This window comes from Corapipo altera, unplaced genomic scaffold (genome assembly GCF_003945725.1).
Source record: "Corapipo altera isolate COAL_440 unplaced genomic scaffold, ASM394572v1 98, whole genome shotgun sequence".
NCBI lineage: Eukaryota > Metazoa > Chordata > Aves > Passeriformes > Pipridae > Corapipo > Corapipo altera.
In genome coordinates, this window is record NW_020884914.1 from 5,141,935 (window position 1) to 5,154,189 (window position 12,255).

The following is a 12,255-nucleotide window of genomic DNA, read 5'->3' on the forward strand; positions in this document are numbered from 1 at the left end:
GTAGGTAGATAGATAGATAGTTAGATAGATAGATAGACAGATAGACAGACAGATGATAGATAGATAGACAGATAGATAGATGATAGATAGACAGATAGACAGATAGATAGATAGACAGATGATTGATAGATAGATAGATGATAGATAGATAGATTGACAGATAGATGATAGATAGATGATAGATAGATAGATAGATAGATAGATAGACAGATAGATAGATAGATAGATAGATAGATAGACAGACAGATAAATGCTGCCAGAGCAGCAGCTGCTGGGACCTGCTTTGGGATCTCTGGTCTCTTCCAAGTCCCAAAACCACTTTACTTTCAAGTCAGGGAGTCCAACGCGCAGCTCAGCGGAGAAGCAGAAAGACAAGGACAGCTGAAAAGGTCACTGCAATAATTTAAACTTACACCCCTACAGAGTGACCTTCCTTCTCTATTTCTTGAAACAACGTGCACTTTTGGTGTGAATAGTGATGAAACCACAGAAAAGAACTTCAGCTCATCAGCCCGTGCAGATTGCGGGGAGTCAGTGGAGCTGCACACTGACTTCCCAGGGGCACAGAGCTTCAGGAGCTGCTCCAGTGTGGGCTCTCCACAAGCCACAGGTCCTTGAGGGCACTGCTCCAGCATGGAGTCCAGCATGGGTTTCCATGTGAATCCCTGTTCCACAGCTTCAGGGACTCTCCACCCGGCAGTGCAGCCCCTCCTGCACCTCCTCCTGCTCCCCCAGGTTCTCCCTGGGCTGGGACTCACCCTATTTCCTCACAGCTGTCCCCTGTTTCATCCTTTCCAGGATGAGGCATCCCCAGCCTGGCTTTGGAACCATCCAGGTCTGGCTGTGCCTGGCGTGGGACATCTCTGGGATTCCCTCACGGAGCCCCCCAGCCCCACTGCCGGATCCCAGAGCAGCCCACAAAACAAAGACATTTGCCTCCAGCTGCACCCATAAAATGGGATAATAAATGCCCTTAACAGGCAGCCACACGTGCCCAAAAACCAAACCACACATAAATCTAAGAAAAACCTGTCAAAAAGGAGCATCACTGAAGGTTATTTTCTTGCCTGGTCTACCCCGTGCCTGCCAGGCCTCCAAGATGCAGCCCCTTCTCAGCTTCCACAAAACAACACCCTCAGCACACATATTTTTTTTTTTTTTTTTTGGTACTAAAATTCTTTTCATAAATCTATGAAAAGCACATCATACCCAGAAAAAAAGACACCTCAGGAGAGATGTGTGGAAGCTGGTGTGGAAAACTTGTGAATGACGATAAATCTAATGTTTACATATCATAAACCATAAATAATTAGGAGGGGTAATAAGGAATTGGAGCTGCAAGGTTATTTGTGCTCAGTATTTATCACAGGATGGTATCATGCTCGTAAAAGACTGGGCTTATGAGAGCAACACCATAAATATTTTTTTCCATCATTTCTTCAGCACACAGTGACAAAAGATCAGCTTATGTAAATATCAACATCTACCCTAAATAAAATTGCAGTTGGAAAAGCTCAGTTTTTTAGAGAATTGTTTAAAAAATGTCTTCTTCCTGTCCGTCCTGTCAGGTTAAGATGGGATTTACCAGAACTCTTAATTTATGGAAGTTTTTTCACTCTGTGTGAGAAGACATGCATGTAAATACATTCTTGTCACATCAAATTCTAATTGTTAGGGTCAAAAGTGAATTTAGGGAAATAAATATACTACCACTGTATTTTTTAACTGATTTTCAAAAACAAACTATGATTTTTGCAAAGAATAGAGAACACTCCTCTAAACCACTGAGGGCAACAAACTCACCTGTTGTTTCAAAACTTCAGTCCTATTGTTTGTTTGTTTTATTAAATCACAAAAGGCAGAAACACTTTGTCACTTTGTATTGAAAACATTTGGGCCCCTAATCTCAAAGCTATTACTTCCAAGTAGTGAGGGAAAATTCAGGTAACAGGTACTTTATATCAACTGCAGTTAAATTGGCTCAGCAACTTAATAACATTCCAGCCTCAGAATGAGCAAATTAGGAAGGTTTCCCTTTTTGTTTTCTTTTTTTATTTTTTTCTATTATGCCTGCTATAAATGCTTCTAACTATTGTGAAGACTTAGGTTTATCTGCACTTGGTTAATAATGAGAACACAGTAACACGATTTCAACAAATCATGTTCCCACAAGGAGCAGCCATTCATCAACCAGCACTTCCATACCATAGGAACTACTCTAGATCCCTGTACAATTTAAAAAAAATAATCCTTTGGACAGATAACAGCATGAATGCAGAAAATGCAGTTGGAGTATCACAACTACCAAAGGAGAAAGAAAACCTTTCTGGCAGCAGTGGGACCCAGCACTGTCATAAAACAACTGGAGATCCTGCTGAAACCCAAGGATCCTTTAGGAATTACTCAACAACTCTGAATGGTCAAAATACTATCAAGTATTGAAGTACTCAGCAGAGCACCTGCTGACCAAGGGAATATTGCTTATGGTATTTTCTTCTATGCTTGTTATCAGTTAATCTCAAAATGTCAGCAATGGCCTCCACCTCCTTCATCTTGAAAAGAAGGCAAAGCCTACCTTAATTACCTCTACCTAAATTACCTCTTCCACTCTGTATAATATTCCTGTGGATTGTTATGGAAAAGATGTTAAGTGCTGAAAGGCAAATGAACAAATATATTGTAATCACAGTAGGATGAGAGGTATACTGAGTTGAATTATCCATGTAATCCTCAGGGTTACCCAACACATTTAAGAATGTACTATAGCTGCATAATGTGCCTAGTTATAAAGTTAAGTTCTCTCCTTGATTAAGTTAAAAGGCTGATTTCTCTGTGTGCAACTTCAATTTAAGTCAAATCTGCTGGTTTATGTGGTTCTCTGGACTCTTTCTTTTGTCATATAAAGTATATTTTAAACAATGACAAAAAACAAACAAAAAAAACCCAAGACAAAACAAAGAAACAAACCCAAAGCAACATCCAAACACACAGTTGATTTAGGGTTTAAAGTTCTACCTTTAAAAAAAAAACCACAGCATTTGCATTCTGACAAGCAATAAAATGCTAGTAATCAGAATCTTGGTAGGACACATAAAGCATGTAAATCATAGTCAATTATGGCTCACAAGTTTTCAAGTATTTATTCAGTATTTGTAAGCAGGCAATTATTGTCACTTCCCCGTATCCAAAATAGCTCTTTTCTAAAACTCCTTTTCCTTATTACTTCATTGTGAGCTCTTCTGTGTATGCAGCACCTCAGCTGAGTCCCTGAATTATTACTAATCAAACAAATCATCTCTCTCCATGAACAAAAAGTACATTTCCTCTGATGGAGATTGCTGTTTCATTAGTTTGGCTTTCTTGTATACAATGTGTAATCACCCACGTTCTCTCACTGTGTGACCCATTGTCAAAATGGGGAATTTAAGCCTTGTAATTGTCTGGGATTGTAGAAGCAGCTCTGGTTCAGATATTCAGCTTTGTCTTATTAGTCCTACTCATACCGATTTTCCAAGAACTGATGACATATTTGTAAGCAATATTAAATGTCCTTCTCATCAAATTACAGTGTGTAGTCATTACTATTTCTTGTCATCTATCATACCTATCAAATCTCAAATGATAGAAATTCACTGATCCATCAAATCCAGCATCTAATTGAAACAATGAAGGGGTTTGAGAGAATGCTTTCTACATCTTTCAGAAAATATTAATACATTGCACTGAGGGCCAAGCAAAACAAGACTTTGAGAGACAAATGAGAAATTCCAAACCCCCTCACATAGCACTGCAGAAAACAAACAATAAAAAAATATCATCTGCCATGCCCAGGAAAAAGAAACTCCTTGTTGAGATGGGATTACTTTTAAAACTTGTAAGACTGATGCCTTCCACATACTTGCTGATACAGCCCTAAAAGCTGTCATACATCACAACAAGCAGCATGGAGCTGGAGTTAAAACATTTGGGGTTTTTTTTCTTATATGTGTTGGGTTTGATTTTCTAGTGCCTGGACATGCATGTAAAGGCCACATGTGTTAAGGTGTTAAAATGAAGTCATTGTTTTAAACCTTATACTCACAGCCTAAACTTATCCAATTTTTCATTTTAAAACTAAAATAAATGCAAATAGCCATTTTTAAAAGCTTTTAAGGATCAATAAATTATCAAAAGAAGATGAAAACAAGTAATGTAAGAGTTTGCCTTGTTTCATCATATTATCCATAAAAAAAGTACAAATGAATTGAAGACATCTTGTAACATAACCCACATTTTTAGATTAGACCTTTGCTATGATAATATTCTCCATTAGACCTATAATTCTATTGTATTTGACTGAAAACAGCCCAGGCTCATGTCAACACATGCAGCAGAGGCTGATGGTAGGTATACATTCAAAATATATTGCAAATTATATTTGAGACATGGGAATCTTGTGAAGCACCTGTTAAGGTCAGGAATTCAAATCTGCTCTATGGTTGAAGGAACAACTTAGCCTTTCTGCACCTCTGTAGTAATGTTTTTTAAGAAATTGATAAATTTCTAAGAAATGAAATGACTCAAAAAGAAAATAATGTGCAGTAACAAAGCAGATACTGATTTTTCACTTCTAATCTCATCAGGACCATCCTCAAACCCTAATTTAACCACAGCTAGGCCAGTCTCCAGAGCAGACACTCCTGGAGTTTGCTTCATCAGCAAAAACTTGTTTTAGCAAAACATGTTTTCTGAATTAACTCCCCCTCCCCCCCCCAATTTTTGAATATCCTGGTTGTCCATAACTTATTGCCTTTAAACCTTCTCACCTGATGCAACACATACAACTGCCCTAGGATTAAACAACCAAATGTGTAGGTAGTACTTTCATTCCTGTTGCAATAAAAGTCTGTATAAAATGGAATGAACTAACTCTAGAAAACAAATTAGCTAAGCACCACATGCCCTCTAGCCATTTATTACGTGAGTAAAAGAATACTTCTACCTCTGATTTACAACTACTTCAACCTCAAGGATTTTTTAAGAAACAAAACAAAACAACCTTTTACTTTCATATAAACAAACACTGTAAAACACTGTGTTAAATTTATGTCTGTGAAACAAAGGAAGAAAACCCTTTTCCCCCAAGTTATGATTCCTATTGTTCCCTCAAAGACCTTTTCTCTGCTTCCTATCACAAAACGCTATAAAATATTTTTATGGCAATCGTCTCCTTTGCCTTATGGCAGAGATTGTCTCCCAGTTCATTCAGAACCATGATCTCAGAGGTCTTTTCCAGTCTTTAAGACTCTGTACTTCTACAAATATCAAAAGCAGGTAAAAAAGAATGGGCTATTGATTACCTTGGCCAAATTTTTAAATTCAAATGTATTGAGAGTTAAACCTGTGCAATCCTGTAATGGAAAAGAATGGGGGAGGGGGAGAAAAAGTGTGTCAAAGAATCATTTTGCATTTTTTAAAATTCATAATTGTAGCACAGTCTGATGTTGTGAAAGCCAGCATGAAAAGTGAAATGCAAAGTGTTGGTAACAAAGCTGTGAGATGAGGCTATTCTGGTAATGTTTGGGTTTGGGTTTTTTTGCTAATATTTTTTTGCTAAAATCCTTAAATTATTGAAGAACAGCTATTTAATACAAATGAAAAAAAAAAGAAAACACTTGTAGCAATTAATGTGTTTATGTTGTGCTTGGAAGGAAGGAACAACATTTTACAGTAATTTCCTTGTGAGAAGGTCATTTTCCACGCTGCAATTGCAGCTGCATCGTAGATCTAATAGATTTGCCTGTAATGGAAAAAAAATGTAACTTTTACTAATAGTGGATGCACCAGTCAGACACAGACAGCTGGAACAGCAGGTACTGACACAGATGAAATGTGTGAGTTAGAAGGTGAAATCTGCTGTACATGCTCCCTCCTCTGAGCTGATGCTGGGGGCTACAACAGCCTTTCTCACTCCCAGGGGAGTTTTCACCATGGACGTGGCTTGCAAAGGTTTTATGGTTTTGTAAAAGATTTCATGTCCTAATTTAATTGTCACAGTTCCGGGACTTTTCTGACTCCTTGGAAGCCTCAAGAGGCAGCCTACTCAAATTTCAAGCCTCCAACCATAACCTTTCTTAAGCTGCCTCCCACCAGACAGAGGATTTGATTACAATTCACTTTTGCTACCGCAGCAAACCTGACACCAGCTCAGCATTTGCAGTTCTCCACTGTGGAAGGGACAGCACTGGTGACTGGCAATAATAACTCCATCAACTCCCCAGAACAGGGCACCAGCTATTTAGGACAAGCCCAGGACAGAGCAAACATATAACTCAATCTATACGTTCTCCCATGTTTACCCAGCACTTCCCAATGGCTGCTTATAATGCTGTCAGGTCTAGAAAAATAGCAAATAACACACTATTTGTTCCCATCAGTGTGGTTTTTGTTTCACGGAATTTCTTGGTTTAATATCCTTACTGCTACCGGAATATATTCGATTAAATTTAATTTCAAGGGTTTCTTGAAATTAAATTTCACACCAGGTAGCAACAGGGGCAGAATCCCTCTAGAGTCTGGAATTTCAGTCACATCATTCTTCTCTTCCCCACAATGATTTCACAGGTTTTGCAGGAACCAAAATACAATCTCTGATCCATCCAAACCTTAACAAACCTGATACAGCAGACTCAAAGATATAATTGTCCCTATTACATTGATACAAATGTTGATAAGGAATCTGCACATACACTTGTTTCTAGAATGTCACTTCAACTCTTCTCTGCTTGGATGCTAAACCACCTCTGACATGGACAGGATTTCATTTTCTTCCCCAAAACAACAAGACACATGCACAAGTCCAGATTTAAAGTGCTGGGGAGAAACCTGGCACACAAACACAACAGATTTCTTCTCCTTGGTTCACATAGACTTGCTCATCACTGTTTAAAAACATCTCTGACTATCAATACAAGGGGAGAAGGGAAGAGTGAAAGAGAACAGGAGGGAAGGAGAGGAAGGGAGAAGCCAGAATTTCCGCTAAATAAATACAGAAATCTGATATTTGCAGTAAACATAAACCAGACAAACCGACCACGATAGTGGAACAAAGAAACAGGCTTTGGAGTTTATAGTAATTGGCAGAGCAATTAATAAGACATATAGCACATGGTAAAATCAGCTCTGCCATCTGTGTCAATTGTGCCCAAGTGGAAGCTGTGCATGTTTGCCATGTTCATCAGCATTAAGATTGCTACTCCATGCCAAGTCTTATTTTATAGGCTCCTATTTGTTCCAATGCTAAAATACTATCAGCATTTCTATTTAAAACTTCTCATAACAATACCAAAAACTCCAAACACAACACATAAAAACCACACAGTACTGGAATTTTTGGCTAACCTTAGAGCCTTCAGGGCAATTAACATCCTTTGTTGGGTTTATAAATTGATTTGCATAATTGTTTACAAATTATTGTATTTGTTAAAAATGCTGCTTATAACAGGTTATACTGTAAAAGCAGCAGAAGTAGAGTGGCTTCTCTGAAGTATATTTAAGATCTGAGACAGAAATAGTATAATACACTTTAAACTAAGATGAACATCAAGATCACAAGCAACAGAAAATAATATTGTTTCTCTTTTAAATTCCTGAATAATTGGAAGGGGGTGTTATCCAGCCTTCTCTTATCTTCAAATACCCTGTAGTGATGTCTCCAGCAAAAGGGAGCAGTTATAGCCAGTACAATCAGTCCCTCTCTTTTACAAACAGGATCTGAATTATTTCCAATCACCAAGATCGGTTTGTTTGGCCTGAAATGCCATCTGCCCTCTCTCTGCTTGATGCTGAGCCACAGGCAAATGACTGGTGACAACCTTCAAGGGAGTCAAGAGTTGGCTCAAGAGCTGCAGGTTGGCTCAGTGATGTTTATATACAGAGTTCTCTTGTCACTACTGAACTGCTCCTCCTTCTTATAGCATTGAGTACACACATAAATATAAATATATATATGTGAATATGTTCTTTTGTAAATCCACATTTTTCTTTTTTGTGATAGTTGGGTTAACTGAGTAATAACAGCTATTTGGAGACAGATTAATTAAGATTTTCATGGTAGCCTCTGTCTCAGGAATCACGAGGTAGTTGAGTTTTTGCATTTATTAGTGTGACAGCAAGAGCTTCACATGAAACTCCCTCACACTGAGGGCAAAACAAACCCCTGAGAAGGCACAAGAGAGATGATTTAGTTTCATGAGGGAAAAGCTACTTTGGGGGAGCTCCTGTAGAACTTCCCACTTCATGAGTCACAGGGACTTGTCACAGAATTTATTTCTGCAAACACCAGAGGACGACTGTCTTTAAATCAGACACGTTAAATGCACCACATCTCTTCAAAGGGAGTTATGTTCTGTAACACCTACACATCCAAACTAAATCAGCTTTCTTATTCACTGGTGTCAACAATGGTAAGCCCCAGAGAACAAAGGAGAAAGGATAATGCTGGCCTCTGCCAAAATACTTAGTAATTACATTGTCTTTCAGATGCTTCCCTTGTTGAAAGGTTGTTTGGTGGCATATGAAATAAGGAATAACACATAGTCTCTCATCAGATGTTTAAGACACTGAGCAATAATTTGGAAATTGCCCTTAATTTTTACTTTTTGTCACTGAAGCAATGTGCAAAAATATTAAATAAAGGAGGAAAATTTCTTATCTGTTAAGCTTTTCTCTGCAAATAGATCCCTGCTGAACACCAAAGGAGAATCTAATCTAAGGTCAAAAAGGTGACTCTGCTGTGATGTATTTAACTGCTGACCACCCCACTGAGACTGTCAATAAAAGTAGCTGATGGTGCCAGTTGTGCCACTTTTTGCATAGTGGGCATCTGCCTGTTACCAGGTGGATAGAAAACCTCAGCTCATTTCAGACGTGAAACTGGAGAGCTGTCATCTGGTAACAGATTTTTATTACTACCAGGAGTGTATTTGAATTCAAAGTAATGACCTGGAAGCACAAAATTCCATATTCTGTAATCCCACAAGCCATGCAATTCTCCCTCTTGAGTTGCTATTGAGTATCTCTATAGCTTCCTCTGCTGTTCCTGATTTAATAGAACACCATCAACAAACCTCCTTAGTGAGCGGGGTCACGGCAAGATTTACAGTGCTTTTTCACAGGACTGCAGGTGAATTTATTTTACCCAATATATCCATTTAGATCCATTTTCCTCACAACATTATTCTTCAAAGACAACTTAGCAAGTTCTTCAGCATCAGATAAAAGTCGAGCTAAGTGGTGCAGAGATGCCAAGGTGTCCTGCACGACCTTAGCCAGAAGTTTAAGCGCAGGATAAAAGTGAGAACTGAACCTAGAGCCAACCACCACAGCTGTCTTTTCTAAACATCAAGGAGACAAATGTTGCTCCTCAGGCATGTTTCTTCACCTGACTGACACCCACTTCTTCTGGGTTCCACTGAGCAAGCAAGGATTGCAGCAATATACTGAAGGAAAGCAGTGTCACTCACCAACACCCAATGCACTATGTGAGAAAGCTCTAGGCGTCCTGCAATGACATTAATGGACAGGCATTAATGGGAAAAGTAGAGAAGTTGTATAGATAGGCATATATACAGTGTGTTACTGAATACTGGCCACATTCATCCTAAATCATGGTCAAGGGCACTGGCCTTCACTCGCCCTTACCCTTCTGCTCATACACATCCAACCCCAATTTGCTTTTTCTGCCCTCCAGGGTGTCACACACAGAGAGGTTCTGTCAGAAATCTCACTAAGCAGGACCTCCAAATTATTGGGAAGTTATGGGGAGAACTTACAGCAACATCCCAATGCCTAAAGGGGCTCCAAGAGAGCTGGAGAGGGACTTCTAACAAGGGCATGTAGTACCAGGACAAGGGGAAATGCCAGAGGGCAGGGTTAGATGGGATACTGGGGAGCAATTCTTCCCTGTGGGGAGGGTGGTGAGGCCCTGGCACAGGTTGCCCAGAGAAGCTGTGGCTGCCCCATCCCTGGAAGTGTCCAAGGCCAGGCTGGATGGGGGTTGGAGCAACCTGGGATAGTGGAAGGTGTCCCTGCTCATGGCAGGGGTGGAATAAGATAAGCTCTAAGATCCCTTCCAACCAAACCAATCTGTGATTCCATAATTCTGTGATTTAACCCGTCTCAAATCAAATCCCTGTGTACTAGCTGTGAGTTAATGAATTAACCTGGTTTTGTAAAGCATTTTTTCTAAATATTTGGCCTCTGATTTTACAGTTACAGACAAAATATCAAATAATGAAACTCTTCTTTTCACGAACACTCAATACACAACAGAACTGATTAGCTTTCAATATTATGAAATAAAACTGCTCAATGTTCCAGCTTCTTATTTTGCAAATAAAAACAAGTTGCCTAAAAAGAACATAAATTTTGGCACCATATTGACCCAATTAAACCTCCATTTCAGTAGAACTCAAAACACAGCCAAAAATAATCTAATTGAGCTATAATAAAACTGGATTTGTTACTCTGTGGTGGCGAGAATGACGTCAAAATGGTTTCAAAATGGCCACATAACTAAACAAGATTAAAAAGCATAACATTACAACCAAAGCTGAAATAATGAGAAAACACAGAAACACCCAACTTGAAGAATGCCCTTAATCTGTGGTTCTCTGGAGGGACCAAGGAGTGGAGGAAACCCCTGACTAGAAGTTTCCAGAATGGCTCAAGGTGAAGAAGAACTCTTCAGGCAGCCACAAACATCCCTGTACTGAAGAGGGATGCAAGACCCTTCAGCCTCTGTGAGGATAAAGCAGTGGGAAGAACAACTATAAAGTCCCACTGACCTCTAAACTTGTAGAGGACTTTAAAAATGGATAGAGAACAGTCCTCCTAAAACAGAACAGCAAAACACAAATGTTATGCATATTCATAGAGTAGATCTAACTTTTGGAGCTGCTGATAATGGAAACAAAGATAAAAGAATCCCCAGAGCAAGGAAGATACCTGAATGAAATAAAAGTCCCTGATATGAAACCTTTGATCATTGTCCAGAAGCTGGAAAACAAAACTGCCTGTGACCCTCAACAGAGGCACCAGGATGCCAAGATCGGGCAGAGAGAAGTTTTCTTGGGGAACAGAAGTAGGCAGGGAAAAAAAAAAAAAAAAAAAAAAAAAAGACTGGACCATAATAGAGGGTTTTATCCAAAAAAGATTAGCTGAATGTTCTTAATGAACTAGGTCTATCAGTAGAGGTAATGCAACCTGTGAAACCTGTGACACAGTTCTGTCCTGAGTGTCAAACTGTATTCACATGAAAGATTGGCTATTAAACATTAATATAAAACCCTCAGTATTTAAATATTTTTTATTTTTAATATCAGATAATCACCCACAGAAGACATTTAAACTTTTTTTCACTTATCTTGATAATATAAGGACCTGAAATGTACTACAACAGCCTATTGTATCTATTTATGTATGATATGATTCCTTCTCTTATATATGTACTTATAGGTATGTACATACATGTGTATGCAGTAAATAATGTGTATTAATCAATATTTATCACCCTGAAGAAACTGAAAAACTTCACAGGACAGGAGATATACAAGAGAAAAGAGAAATCAAACTGAACAATGCAGAAACTGGGTGAGAAATCAAACTGAACAATGCAGAGACTGGGTGAGGTACGTGCTCTGTTTTGAGCAATTTTTTTTTTTTTTGTTAACTTATTTAGCAAAAATGATTGAACATTTTGGGCACAGCTACCTTGTTAAAGACTCAGCATCTCCAGCCCTTCCCTAATGTGCAAGGGTAACAGTGCTCATCCCTCAAGACCTCTCCCTGGTGGTATGTCAGAAATTATATTCCTGATGTTCACGAATTTATATAAAACACAGTGGGAAAAGGAAACAGAAACACTTTAAAAAAGGCACTCAGATAAAAGAGGAGCCTTTTTCTAGTTGATAAATGCATCCAGTAGCATTTCTTTATGTAATCCCTCTTCAGACAGCAGAAGGAAGTCACTGAAGAATTATTTTTTTAAAACAGATAAAACACGAATCATTTTATCTTAAAATTACATAACATAAATGCAAATTAATCAGCATCTTTAGACAACTGTACAGTTGACAAAGTGGTTCTTAAAGTCAGAAGATACCAGAGCTGTTAGGCAGTTCTTTGTTACACTGGCTGTAACCCTTAATATTTCTCAAAACCACCATGAGAAAAGCCGTACACATTTATATCCATTAAAGGAAAAAGCCATGGTGG

The 12,255-nt window shown here is 38.6% G+C and overlaps 1 protein-coding gene across 19 annotated transcripts in view; it reads right to left on the reverse strand.

The window, feature by feature from the left end:
* RBFOX1 (RNA binding fox-1 homolog 1) overlaps nt 1-12,255 on the reverse strand; it is a 1,158,532-nt gene that overhangs the window by 555,711 nt on the left and 590,566 nt on the right. The window contains exon 1 of one of the 19 annotated variants that reach the window (XM_027654847.1): nt 9,504-9,541. The exons of the other annotated variants lie outside the window; for them this stretch is intronic. The gene's annotated coding sequence lies outside the window, so the exon portion shown is untranslated. Of the gene's footprint in view, nt 1-9,503; nt 9,542-12,255 lie in introns of those variants that run through there. 19 annotated transcript variants of the gene reach the window in all.